We start from the raw sequence: 12571 nt of genomic DNA on the forward strand, positions 1-12571 counted from the left end.
TGATTTCTTTCAGGTTACACTTCTTAGGCTTTCCTGGCCACTCTGGCTGGGAGATTTATTTTTTGACTTGTCATCTAAAACAGAGCCCAGACAAACAGTCTTGGCTCCTAGGACTTCATTGCCTTGGTGAGGCAGATAAGGGCAGAGGATGAGGGAGTGAGAAGGAACATGTACATATGAGCACTGTGGTGGCTATTCTGAGTCTGCGTAGAGCTGACCTGTGTTGCATTTCCTTCTGCCCCAAAAGGAGAGAATGGAGTTGGTCTTCACATTTGCAGTGGTTGGGTTTGCATTCTTCCAGCAGCAAGTACTGACAAGCTGGTTTGCACCCTTCTGGCTGCAAATTTTTGTGCCCTTTCCATTTTAGCACTTTGGGTCAAAGACCCAGTTTCCTCTTCACTCCAGCTATGGCTCTCATCCATGGCAGAACTCTTGTTCAATGTTTGCCTTTGGCTTCTGTGTTGTTCGTTACCAGATTGGCCATTTTTCAGGGCAGAACCTGGGGAAGGGACTGTTGTGGATGGCACCTCCCAGAACACTCCAGCAACTACAACCAGTGGCCATCAAGGCTAAACAATGAAGGTACGTCTCCAGCAGGTGTGGGTTGTTTGTAAAGCAAATGAGTCCAGGTTGCCTGTTCAAGAACAAACACTACAAACTACATTGCACCATAACGGTGCTATCTAGAACTTTGGAAAGTGACTTCTGTGAACTCAAAATATTTTTACCAAGATAGTGAATGTCCATGCTAGTAGGAAGATTCCAGAATGTGTCTACCCCCCCCCCCTATTTTTCCTAGCTCTGGTTTCTGGTTCAGCTCCTTCCTTAGGATATCTAGAAGTTAAATCCTAGAACAGCTGATAGATAAATAATCTCTAGTAGCAAAGTGCATGCCCTGTGCATCTATGCTCCACACACAGGCATCCTTCTGCTGGTTCCTTGTGCTGGTGTGCACACTGAAGTTGCCACCGTAAGCTGCAGTTGTCCTTGTTATAGGAAAAGGGGCTGGTGACTTGTATTTTGTAGGAGCAGTGAGCTGCTTCATTTTTAGTCTGAACTTCACAGAGTAACCAGTGGTGCTGAATACAATTCTGGATAGGTTCAGCACTGTGGATAGCTCCGTCAAGGTTCAGATGGATATTTGGCTTGATCTTTTAAGGTTTGGAGTAAAACCCAGAGCCTAATCTTTCACTTCCAATCCTGACATATCTCGAATCAAAAAGAACACTCTCCCAGTCTTTAATCAATGGCTGATGGGTGACTGCAGGACAGAAATGATCTCAGCACACAGAAGGAAAAATTAGATCCTTCTGTGATCTGTCTGGAAGTTAAGAGTGTGTGGATTTGTTCACCATTCACTGGAGGACTGGCATGAATTGGGATTTAGTTCATTTTAGATCAGGATTTCCCAAACTTTGCACATTCTTTCAGATTGCAAATGCTGAGCACCTGAGACTGCCAGATTGGCACTCCCAAGCCAACTACACCAGAGCACAGGTTGCTGTCCTCTGAAGATGTTGGCCACAGAGACTGGTGAAACTTCAGGAAGAACAACCTTCAGAACACGGCAAAGAGCCTGAAAAACCCAGAACAATCACTGCCAGATTCATTTACCTGTGCTCAGAACCTTCATTATGTTACTATTCAAAGTCTACCTTTGAATTCTGGTGAATTTCAACTATATTGCTGGTTAATTAGGAGAGCCAGCTCTCTCCCCCCCCCACCCACTCCATGCCGGGGAGCTTATATACAATAAAGAATCTATATGGCAAGCCAGTGTAAAATGCTCCTCTCTCGGATGAGAAGAGCTGCACCAATTGAATTTCACCAGCATTAGAGGTTCATTTCATTTCACTTTGAAGAATAGACTGAAATCCCTAAAGTTCTTCATATTTAGGATGGAAATAACCCAGACATTTTGAGTATGGGAGAAAGGGAAATACATTCCTATACATACATAAAAACTCAGGAAGTACAGATGGCTCTATTTTCAGCTGAAGCTTTTGACTTGACTTTCCTGGATATGGTCCACCCAGCAGTCATTTTTGTCTCTTTCTCCACAGATTATTGCTTTATTCAGAAATAGCAGCTTAGGTTTCTCATGACCATAAATACCAATTCTGCATGTATTCGGGGGAATTATGCATGTGTGCCATCAGTTTTGAGTGCTATGGAAAATGTTGGAAGGGACAAGTAGAATTTAAAGTGTATATCTTCACAGGTTTCTATCAGATACATTGCAATCTGGGTTCTGCATCTTATGCTGGAGACAGGGCTGGCCCAAAACATTTTCCAGCTGCATCAAGAGACACAACAAGGCCCTCTCCTCCATTACTGAATAAAAATTCAGTCCTGGTAAACAGCAGTACAAAAATTCGTTGCAAGAGTTAGCAGTTCGAACACCTGGTAGGTGAATTCCAATTACCTGCAAGGTGGGAGAAAAAGGGAACAGCCACTATGAAAGGATTTGTAATGATTTATTCTGCAGAATAAACAAATACTCATGGGTTAATACCTGAAAAACGTATCTCAGTTTACAGATGTATGCTAGCATTTATTTACCCTACCAGTCACGCATCGTGGGCTTTATCTAGCTAGTGTGGATGATTTCAGGTATAGCTGACTTCTGATCTCTTTTTAAAGCTTAGGATTCTTTCTCTTTGCTCTCTCATCTATAACATTCCCGTGTCCCCCTCTGCTCTTGTTTCCTTATTTCTTTTAACAACACATTCTACACTTTCCTTTCCTTAGGTTAGTTAAAATGGCCAGGGCTTGATGCTTATAAGATTCTTAATTCCTAACATGGCATGTTAATACAAAATGGTACTATTTATACTAGCCATAAGCATGACTGAAAATAAATTTCTTAACACTTTCAAGGAGCTGGCCATGGTGCTGAAGCACGGTTGGAGGGGAAATGGAATGGCTCAGAGACTCAGGACAATCATCATTAAAGGATGACATCTCCCACTTACCACACCCAAACACCAAATTGAGATGGTGTCTTATCTCTATAGCACTGAGTGGGACCTTGAATGTTATCCCTCCCCCCCCCGCACTGAGCCCTTCCAGTCAAATTAGACTGGTTCCCCCATCAGAGCACATAAACCAGATTTGCCTACATTGAGCTATGGACACTTCCACACCTTTTCCAAAGGGAAATAGACATGTCTGGGGAATTGGCCATACCTACTCCACTCTCCCAGCCCAAGAAATTTCACTACCTGAGGCAACACCCCTCCACTGGAAAGGGGAAGCGGTGTCTTGATCCTGCCATGGCATGCATTGTTTTGCAAGATTCCAGCCTGATGAGATGATCACCTTCTTCTTCTTTTTAAACCCTACTTTACACTAGGACATGATCTTTTATTTCACCCAACATCAAGTGTTTATTTGGAAGTAGAGCAGCATGGGCAATCCCAAACACTGTACCCTGCCTGGTTGTAAAACGATGTCTCCAAATTTCATCCTTTTGTCCTGTAATTTGTCCTGTTATTAGAAAACCTTTGATTTTATGCTTTGGGGGTACTTTTTTTGGTCCCAGATAATACTACATATTGGGACAACAAAAAGTCCCATGTAGCCCATGATCCCATTAGCAATTAATGGATGCACAGATGGAATCGTGAGTTGACACTAATTAACAAGGTACCGGTTGCATTCGTGGTTCTGCAACTAGTTGTGCTGTGAATACCCAGCCAGGGTAGCTCATTAATTAGCTGCAATTTGCTGTGGCAAACGTTTATGCTTTCCACTTCCACTTTATGTACATAATCAATAGGATTCTTTCTCAATGAAACACTGTCTTCATGTGGTTTTTTGGAAAATAGAAATTTCATCTATGGGGAAAGAGTCACTGGTAACAGCCCACAATACAGAAAGTGTATATCGTAGCCTTGTCTACATTATTCTTTCGCTTCCTTGTGTTTCCTATCTCTGGCTGTTTGGATGCCTCATGATGCTCACAGAGCACTCTTTTGGGAAAAAGGGAACTTTACTATCCCATAATTTGGGTGCATTATGAGAAGGCAGGATTCTCTGGAAAAAAACAGGGAAAGGCTGTTGGGAAAGGCTGAAAGCAGGAGGAAAAGAGGAAGACCAAATATGAGATGGACTGATTCCCTAAAGGAAGCCACAGGCTTGACTTTGCAAGAGCTGAGAAGGGCAGTTGAGGATTGGATATTTTGGAGATCTCTCATTCATGGGGTCATCATAAGTTGAGCGTGAGTTGATGACACATAAAAACAACAACGTACTGGGATTCACATTGTGTCCAGAAAATACCACCAATTTCACACAACTGAAATGCTTTTATCCTAGTGATTTGAAAAGCATGTTGCTAGCCCTTATTGTATACGTACAAAGCTAGGATGATCATCAAATGCTTACTCAAACTTCCGAAGCCTAGGGAGCAACTTGCCTTTTCACCTAGTACCAAGAACAGAGTTTCAGAGTCATTTATAATAAAGACTGCTTCTTTGCGGCAGCGAGCGTGAAATTAGAGCAAATTACAGAAAATAATAAAACTGTTCTAGAGAATAAATGATGTGGGGGGGCAGGCAGGAATCTCAAGTTGCAAAATTCAGCCGGGTGCCAAAGAGAATTTATTCTTTAATTAATTTGTTTCAAATATTTTTACCCCATCTTTCTCCTAACAACGAACCGAAGACATATATAATGAAAATCGCGACGTTAAAAGCAGAAGAAAAAAACCCTCCAGTAAATTGCTGAACTATATTTTTTAAAAGAGTTGAATAAACATGATATTAAAATTGTGACATGGAAATCTTGAGGAGCGGAGACCGTGCAGGGTGAACAGGTCTCGGAGTTGTCCGTGAGCATTCCTGAGGACTCATGGCATCCTCCGTGGGAGAGCTCCCTTTGTTCCCATTGACACCAGTTGGCTCATTCTGAAATGAGACCCAACGCTTCTCTACAGAGCACATAATTAGCCTTCCTGGATGCGCTCGCTCATAGCAGCCCCTTGTGAGGAGGACTGCATCAAAGCCAACATGGGCTAGCCAGCGAGCGTAGCACCAGCCGACCAATGGGAACTGCCGGAGGTGGAGCCTGGATTGGGCAAATAATTGCTAAATGCATTTCCAGCCCAGTTGGTCTGGTCTGCTGAGAGATCAGGCTGCAGCAAGTGAGAAAGAGAAGCAGGAATCCAAGCGCCGGCATCATCCTCATCGTGGGGACTGTTACTGGAGCATCCTTCCTTCCTTGGCTCTTGCCGGCTCGCTCTGCATCTTCCTGAGCAAAAGGTACAGCCATCTGGGGTTCAGAAGGCCATCTGGCGTCTTGTTGCTTTTGCAGCCAGGAGAAAAGTTTGCTTAGGGAAAATCAGTGCTGCTCCAAAATCTCTCTCTCTCTCTCTCTCTCTTTCTGTCTCTTTGTCTCTCACAGCTTCTGTGTTTGGCTGGTGTTGTGTGCGTAAGGAGAGGGGGGCATGGTGCTCAGCAATTTTTCGGCTCTTTAAAAAACAACAATACTGTAATACTGGTAGCAGTGTTTTTCCTTATTTTCCCCTGCCAGACTTTAAGACCGAGGTTACTGTGGGTGGTAGGACTGACTGCGTAGGTGCCTTTGAAAGCAGCATGAACTCTGGATCGGGGCATTTATGTGGCTGGCCGCGAGGGAGGTCCGAATTTTCGCCACGTCTGAGCCTCCCTGTTAAGCCACGAGAGGTGCATCTAGTGAAACATGGGGGTGTATTTGTTTATTTTTAAGCCTCCAAGCATCCTCGGTGCATGTTGATGCAGTAGAGAAGCTGGCTGGGTTCTGTGAGGCTCGCTCGGGGGTAAGTGTGTGAAGGACCGACACCTGAGATGCTTGGACTTTGGAAAGGGATCCCCAGATCCCGAGACTCGAGTAGGCTGTTCCCCAAATCCAGCAATGTCCAGGGGAAATCTGTTCAGGACATTGCAGATGTCTGCGGATGGGCAAAGGAAGAAAGCAACAGGACTCCTGGGCTTCTGAAACATGTCAGGAAAACTTTTAATGACATTGACCATTCAGGGTATCTCACCTGGGGTCAAGATAAAGTCAGTTCTGGCTTAGCAGCAAAGAACAACAATAGGGCCTTTCAGGAAGACTCTTATCATCATCATCATCATCATCATCATCATCATCATCATCATCATCATCATCATCATCATCATTTTTATACCGACCTTCTGGCCAAAGGCCACTCTGGGTCATTTACAACATGTATAAGAACCAAGAGGCTTAAAATACAATTTAACAAAAGGAGAAATGGAAATAATACAATGCAAATAAACAAGACCATCGAAATATAAAAAATGCATTTACATAAAATACTCATAACATTTTAAATGCTGCTGGCCATAGGGCTTCTTGGACTTTGAACAGTTGCTTGCTTTCTTTTTTGAAAGTTAGTGCATGGTCAGGCCCATGGGGGCTTTTAAGTCAATGTATAGTAAAACAGATCGGGAATTTTTTTTTTTAAAGCGTTAAAACCTTTTTAAAAAACCACTTTAAAAATCAAAGGCCACCAGGCAGAAGAGGATGGGATCCTGGCAAATTTACTTTCTCTGTAACACCGATTGTGCAGCGGCTTCAGGGAATCGGGCCCTCTGCCGCCTGCCGCCTGCCTCTTTGGACTTGGTTCTCGGAACCTCGGGAGCAGAACACGAAGATTTTCTTATTTTGAGCTCGCCAACCAAGTTCTGCATGCATGGTTGGGCGTACACTTTTCTCCTGTGTTGCCAGCCGTGATCCAGCAGCACCCCTGTGTCAAGGAAGCCAGAAATGGGCCAAGCAGCGCCGTGCATCACAAATGCTGTGTGCTTCTCCCTGGGACGTTCCTGCAATTTTTCTACTTTGGGCTATGCTATATTAATAATAATAATAATCATGTGCCATTCAAGTCAATCCTGAAGTATGGCGATCCTTTCCAGGGTTTTCCAGGTGGAGAATATTAGAAGTGCTTTAGATGAGATACAAAGCAAGGTTTTTTTGGGGGCATGATCGCCAGATTTTAACTGTGTTCCTTTTCCAGTAATCTGAAGTACTGAGAATTAGTCAGTAAACATTGGCTCACTCTTCCTTTCCATGCTAGGAAGTGAATCATGGGCTAAATTTCTGCAAGGCTGGCGTTAACGAGCGGGGGAGCAAAATCAAGTTTTGGTTTGTGCGGGTTTTTTTTTTTTTTTGAAATGTTGCAACTGGACCCAGTTCTCTAATGAGAAATCCAGATTTCAGGTAATCTGGGCAGTCTGAAAAGGATTAAAAAAACCCACAAGGCTGTATGGGTTTTTTCACCTATATGAGAGTCTCAGGACATTTTGCTGTGCTTCTTTGAGCACATGGGTGGAATATCTTTAATGCAGGATAGAAAGCAGATAAGTACGTGGTCTCACCTGCACCTTTGCATCAGTATTATGTGTTGGTTTCAGATTTCAGAGGTGGCAACTCAGCCATCTCTCAACGCCTTGTGTGTAAAAAACAGCCTGAGATAGGTAATGCTGATCCAGCAACATTTTATCTGTAGTTGAAATTACTGGATTTGATATTTGGGTGTTTTTAACTGGTACTAAATGCTACTAACATGGTCCAGGCGCATGTCTTTCCATCTTAAATCTGCTGTGCAGGTTCATTGCAAGAAAGCATATCCATGAGATATTGGATGGGCTTTGCAAAGCTGCACTGAAAATTATAGATGCTGAAAATAAGGTTAGAACTGCACAGCTGGAAGGGACCCTATGGGTCATCAAGATCAGCCTGTCTCGGGGAGGCCCAGTGGGGAATCGAACTCCCAACCTCTGGCTCCAAAGGCAGTTATTTACCTAAACCACCGAGTTGAGTTAGGTATGTTTCTTAAGTCTAAATGTTTGTTCTGGCTGGTAGTATCTCATCAGGGTCTTAGGCAGATCAGATTCCATGGACTGAACCTTGGACTTCTGTTTTTGCCACTGAAAAGAAATCCAAGGTTTATGTTTAGTAAGGTTTTTGTGTCTGTGGCCCATTACTCAGAATTGGCTTGCTGATCTTTTTAATTCTCCTAAGTGGTTTGATGAACCTTGGACCTCCTGCGTGTAAAACTCATGCCCTGTCCCCAAGGCTTCTAGTTTAGTAAGGTACTTGATTCTCCTAACCTTTATTCAGAATTGGCTTGCATGTCCTTTCCAAACTCAGAATTGGCTTGCTGATGCTTTTAAACGGGGAATCATCTGGGGATGCTTACTTAGACCAATCCAGAGTCTGGAATGTATCCTCAGTTTGGAGAAGGCCGGTCGTATTTGAGGCGGTAGTGTGATGGAGACCCTGTTGCCTGCAGCACTTGTACACTTTCCTCTTGTCCTTCTGTCCCTTCAGTTTAAACACATTTTGGATATTTGGGGAACAGGGCAGAAACCTACAAAACTTGTTTGGCCGGGAAGATGAGTGACAATGAGTGATATTTCTATCAAGTTCCTGCCCTGAAAACATCAACAGTGGAAACCTCTTATTTGTATCCATTCTTTGGTCCTTCCTAAGAAAGGGCTGTGTGGTTTTTTGTGGGTTATTTATTTTTGGTAGCCTTTTCCAAGCAGCAGCAGAGATGCTTGTATCTGAGCTGAGCAAACAGGTGTAATTGAAAATACAATCGGATCCCTCCCCCCACCGCATACGAATTCTGTTTCGAAGTCGTGTCCCGAGGATCATCCACGGGCAGTTCTACAAATGATAAAGGGGGCACATGAGTTTTGCCAGGAGGTGAGGCTTCCATGGGTTGGAATCTGCCCCTGGCATGGCATGCAGAGGCAAAACTCTCCCTCTTGATTTTCCGTGCATTGGTGCTCCCCACTGGATGCCCGAGAGTGGTGCAGTTGATGAGGCACGAGGGGGTGGGTGGGTGGAGGAGGGTTTGAATGACAGCGGGGAGATCCCTCTCTAACCCTCTGCCCTTGCTTGCCAGAGTGGCACGTTAAGAGTTGTCTCCTTCTGGGTCTTGCTTCCTTACCAACCGGGGGAAAGGCTTTTCGTTTGACACAGAAGACGAGGAGGGATGGCTTGGAAAAGAAGGTTGCAGACGGAATGACTCATCTGAGGAAGGAGGAGCAAGAGAGGAGGGAGAAAATGCTTGAGGATGGAGAAATGGGTCTTGCTGTTTGCTCTTTCTCCTGGGTAAAGGGCATGTTGCTTTGTGCATGTGAGGAGCACAAGCTTCCTCCGTAAGTCAAAAGTGATCTGCAGCAGGGAACTGAGTCACTTGACAGAGAGCATGCCAGCTCCTAAGCGCTGTGAGCTGTGCTGCAAAATGCTGAGTGGGGGGTCCCCTCACTGCTTACTCTCTTGCTCTTCGCTGTGGGGCACCTCGTGGGCACCTAGATTTGGGGGAAGCCGCGGGGGGAATCCTAACTGCCGCAGCAAAGCCGCCTTTCTTCCTTCCGTCCTCCCTTGGGCTGGGACCTATAACACTTGACCGGTCTTACCTTGGAAACCCAGTCATTTTCACCAACATTTGAAAGATTGCAAGAGAAATAAATGAAAGTGTTTGTAAAGAGAGGGTGAGGGGATTAATTCTGCCCTGTACTATTTGCTCTCTATGAGGGTCATGACAGGATATGAAGAAAACAGTCAGTGCAATTGTGTTTTTCCTGTTTTCCAAATACAAATGTGGATTATACTCTAATTATCTATCTATCTATCTATCTATCTATCTATCTATCTATCTATCTATCTATCTATCTATCTATCTATCTATCTATCTATCTATCTATCTATCTATCTATCTATCTATCTATCTATCTATCTATCTATCTATCTATCTATCTATCTATCTATCATCTGTCTGTCTGTCTGTCTGTCTATCCATCCATCCATCCATCCATCCATCCATCCATCCATCCATCCATCCATCCATCCATCCATCCATCCATCCAGATTATATCCATGGACCTCTGATATTTCCGTGGACATACAGTGTCCAGATTAAAAATCAGCAGAGAGCAATTTTATTTTCGTGGACTGAAGCCGAGGGGGAAAGGCCTGCTGCTCAAACACAGGACTTTTTGATATGTTGGGTTGCTCACCCATTGGTGTCATTCTTGCTGGGGAGGATGGGCGTTATAGTCCAACCTGTCTGAAAGATCTCATGTTGGGCAAGGCTGTCCTACACTCTTTTCTTTGCACACAGCAAGCGCCCAATGGCTGGGTGGAGTGGAGGGCAGAGCTGCATTTGAGCCAAGACACATAATTCAAATCTTACGCAGTCAAATCTAGTATTTATGTTCAGACTGGTGCTCTCTGAAGCACTCGAGCAGATACATGCAAAGCGAATAAAAGCTGGATTTTTTTAAAAAAATGTTCAAACTTGAAAAGAAGAGAAAAAGAAACCCACTTCAAAGCTATTTCAAAACAAATAGAACGAAGCGGCTTTGAATGAAGCAAATGAACCATGAAGCAACACCTTTTACAACTCAGTTTTATGCAGGTCTACCCACAAGCAGGTCCCACTGAAGTGAAAACTAGGATTCCACCCTTATTGCTGCTGCCGACGGTGGCTTCATAAACACCCACACAGATCTATAGGTGCCAGTCTGGGAAATAGTAGCAACTCCAATAAGACCAGTAGAATATCTCAGGCCATTTCTGCAGATCTTCCCCTTCAGAACCGTGAGCAGCTTCTGTGCAGAGCAAGTGGGTGCCCCCCCCTAAATTTAGGGGTGTGGGTGAGGCTCCCTCCATCCCTCGGTCCATCTGCTGCCTCCCCCCAAGAGCCTGTCTAAAGTCTCGCTGGACTCTGGTGTACTATCTTTTGTCCCAGTTCCACAAAATGAAATGCTTCCCTCCGAGGTTCTGGTCTCATCTCCAAGGAGATGTTTTTGTAGTCCAGAAACAAAGGCTATTGTTATTGAGAAAAGGAAAGGAAGGGGGAAAAAAACAACCCTAAAGTGGTTAGGGCTTAAAAATAAAGATGTACCTATTCTGTTCTGGCCTTGCAAAAGAGCATCCAGTGTACTACAAAATAAAAATGCCTGCATACATATTAAAGTGTGTGAGGAGGAAATGTTTATTGCAGGCATTTTTTACAGGGAAGGAGAACAGCACACAGACCATACTAAGTCTTTTGAACATGAATACCTAGACACATTTCTTACAGCAATTTTGGATGTTTCTTTTTTAGAGGGGAACATTTTCACAGAAGGAACCCTTAAAATGTCTCAGGGCCAGGATGCCAGCGAGGGGAGGAGATCCCTTTCCTGTGAATCATGGCTTGCTTCTTCTGGAGCCCTAAGAGAATGGTGCCGTTAGAGAATTTTGCAGCTGAGATGTTGGGCAGGTTGGAAGTCAGAGGGATGGCAATGGAAGAGAGAGAACCACTATTCCAGGGATGAATAAAAGCATTTAAAAGTTTGAGAATTATTGGAGGAGGCCATACGGTCCATGAGGCATCTCCAAAAACCGAGCTTTTTCAGGTTTGCTGCTAGAGTTCAGCTAGGAGCCTGGATGGTGGATTTCTCCAAGCAAGGTGACCATTCCAGTAGACATTTCTATCTTCTATCCATTGAGCTCAAGTCTACCTATGCACAGATCCTACCAAAACCCCGTGAGATAGGTGAAGAGGTTTGGTTGACCTTGGGCCACACGGTGAGTTCTGTGGCACCGGATGGATGGAAGGACCACATTTTCCTTTTCCTTTTCTGATTTTAGCTTTCTGTTCTGTGGACAGATTGTGTCATGATCAGAGATAGACAAGAGCCAAACTGCAAACCAGGAAGACTGCAAAAGCCGGGATCTGTTTTGCTGAGCATGATCCTGCTGCCTGGCTGGTAGGCGGTCGCAGGCACAGAGGCAGTGGGCCCAGATCCTGGAAGGACAGGCCACCCGGCTGCCTCTGAGAATGACAGCAGAGGATGAAAAGAAGGAGGAGGTGGTGGTGGAAGTGACAGTAGGGTTAGGTGGGGAGGCAATGGGGACACCGGGAAGGGGGTGGGCCTGTGGTAGAGGAGGAGGCGAGAAGTTGCTGGTGGGTCACCTGGACACAAACCAGAAAAACAAACTGTGAACTGGTTTGTTTTCCCAGGGTGAGTCATGAACCACCATGAACGGCTGGTTTTCTGTTTTTCTGCCCATCTCTTGTTATGATGGTAGCAAACTCTTGATGGCAGACACTTGTGGATTTTCAGTTGGGAGGGTAGCTAAAATATTGAGAGGTAAAGCAGTTAATTGATGAACAGGCACGTCCCTTGGCAAACTGATTTTTAAAAAGCTAGAATGACTGTTATTGGGGTCTAGAATCTGCTTCGTTGATGTCCCTATCCTGCTTTACAACAAGACTTGATTTGGGCGCCAGCCTGCTTCCTGCAGTGGTCAACCAGATGCATCTGGGAAATCCATACGCTGGGCTTCATGAGAATAGCCTTCTCCCATTGTGGTTGCACTGCGACTGTGATTCTACCCAAAGCTTGGGAAGGATGAGTTAGTTGCTGTAATAAAGATGTGCCCTAATTACAAGTTCTGAACTGACAGTGCAATTGGATGGTGAGGAAGGTGCATGTCGGATCAAACCAAACAGTTCACTTTCCAGGGAGTGAATCTCTTAAAGTAACCTGTCCATCTGTTG

General features: G+C 44.5%; 1 protein-coding gene across 4 annotated transcripts in view; it reads left to right on the forward strand.

The window, feature by feature from the left end:
* The first annotated feature begins 438 nt into the window (after nt 1–438).
* ZMAT4 (zinc finger matrin-type 4) overlaps nt 439–12571 on the forward strand; it is a 127390-nt gene continuing 115257 nt past the window's right edge. For all 4 annotated transcript variants that reach the window (XM_020780399.3, XM_078379683.1, XM_020780398.3 and 1 more), the window contains exon 1: nt 439–5264. The gene's annotated coding sequence lies outside the window, so the exon portion shown is untranslated. The remainder of the gene's footprint in view (nt 5265–12571) is intronic.

The sequence above is a fragment of the Pogona vitticeps genome, chromosome 8 (genome assembly GCF_051106095.1).
Source record: "Pogona vitticeps strain Pit_001003342236 chromosome 8, PviZW2.1, whole genome shotgun sequence".
Lineage (NCBI taxonomy): Eukaryota > Metazoa > Chordata > Lepidosauria > Squamata > Agamidae > Pogona > Pogona vitticeps.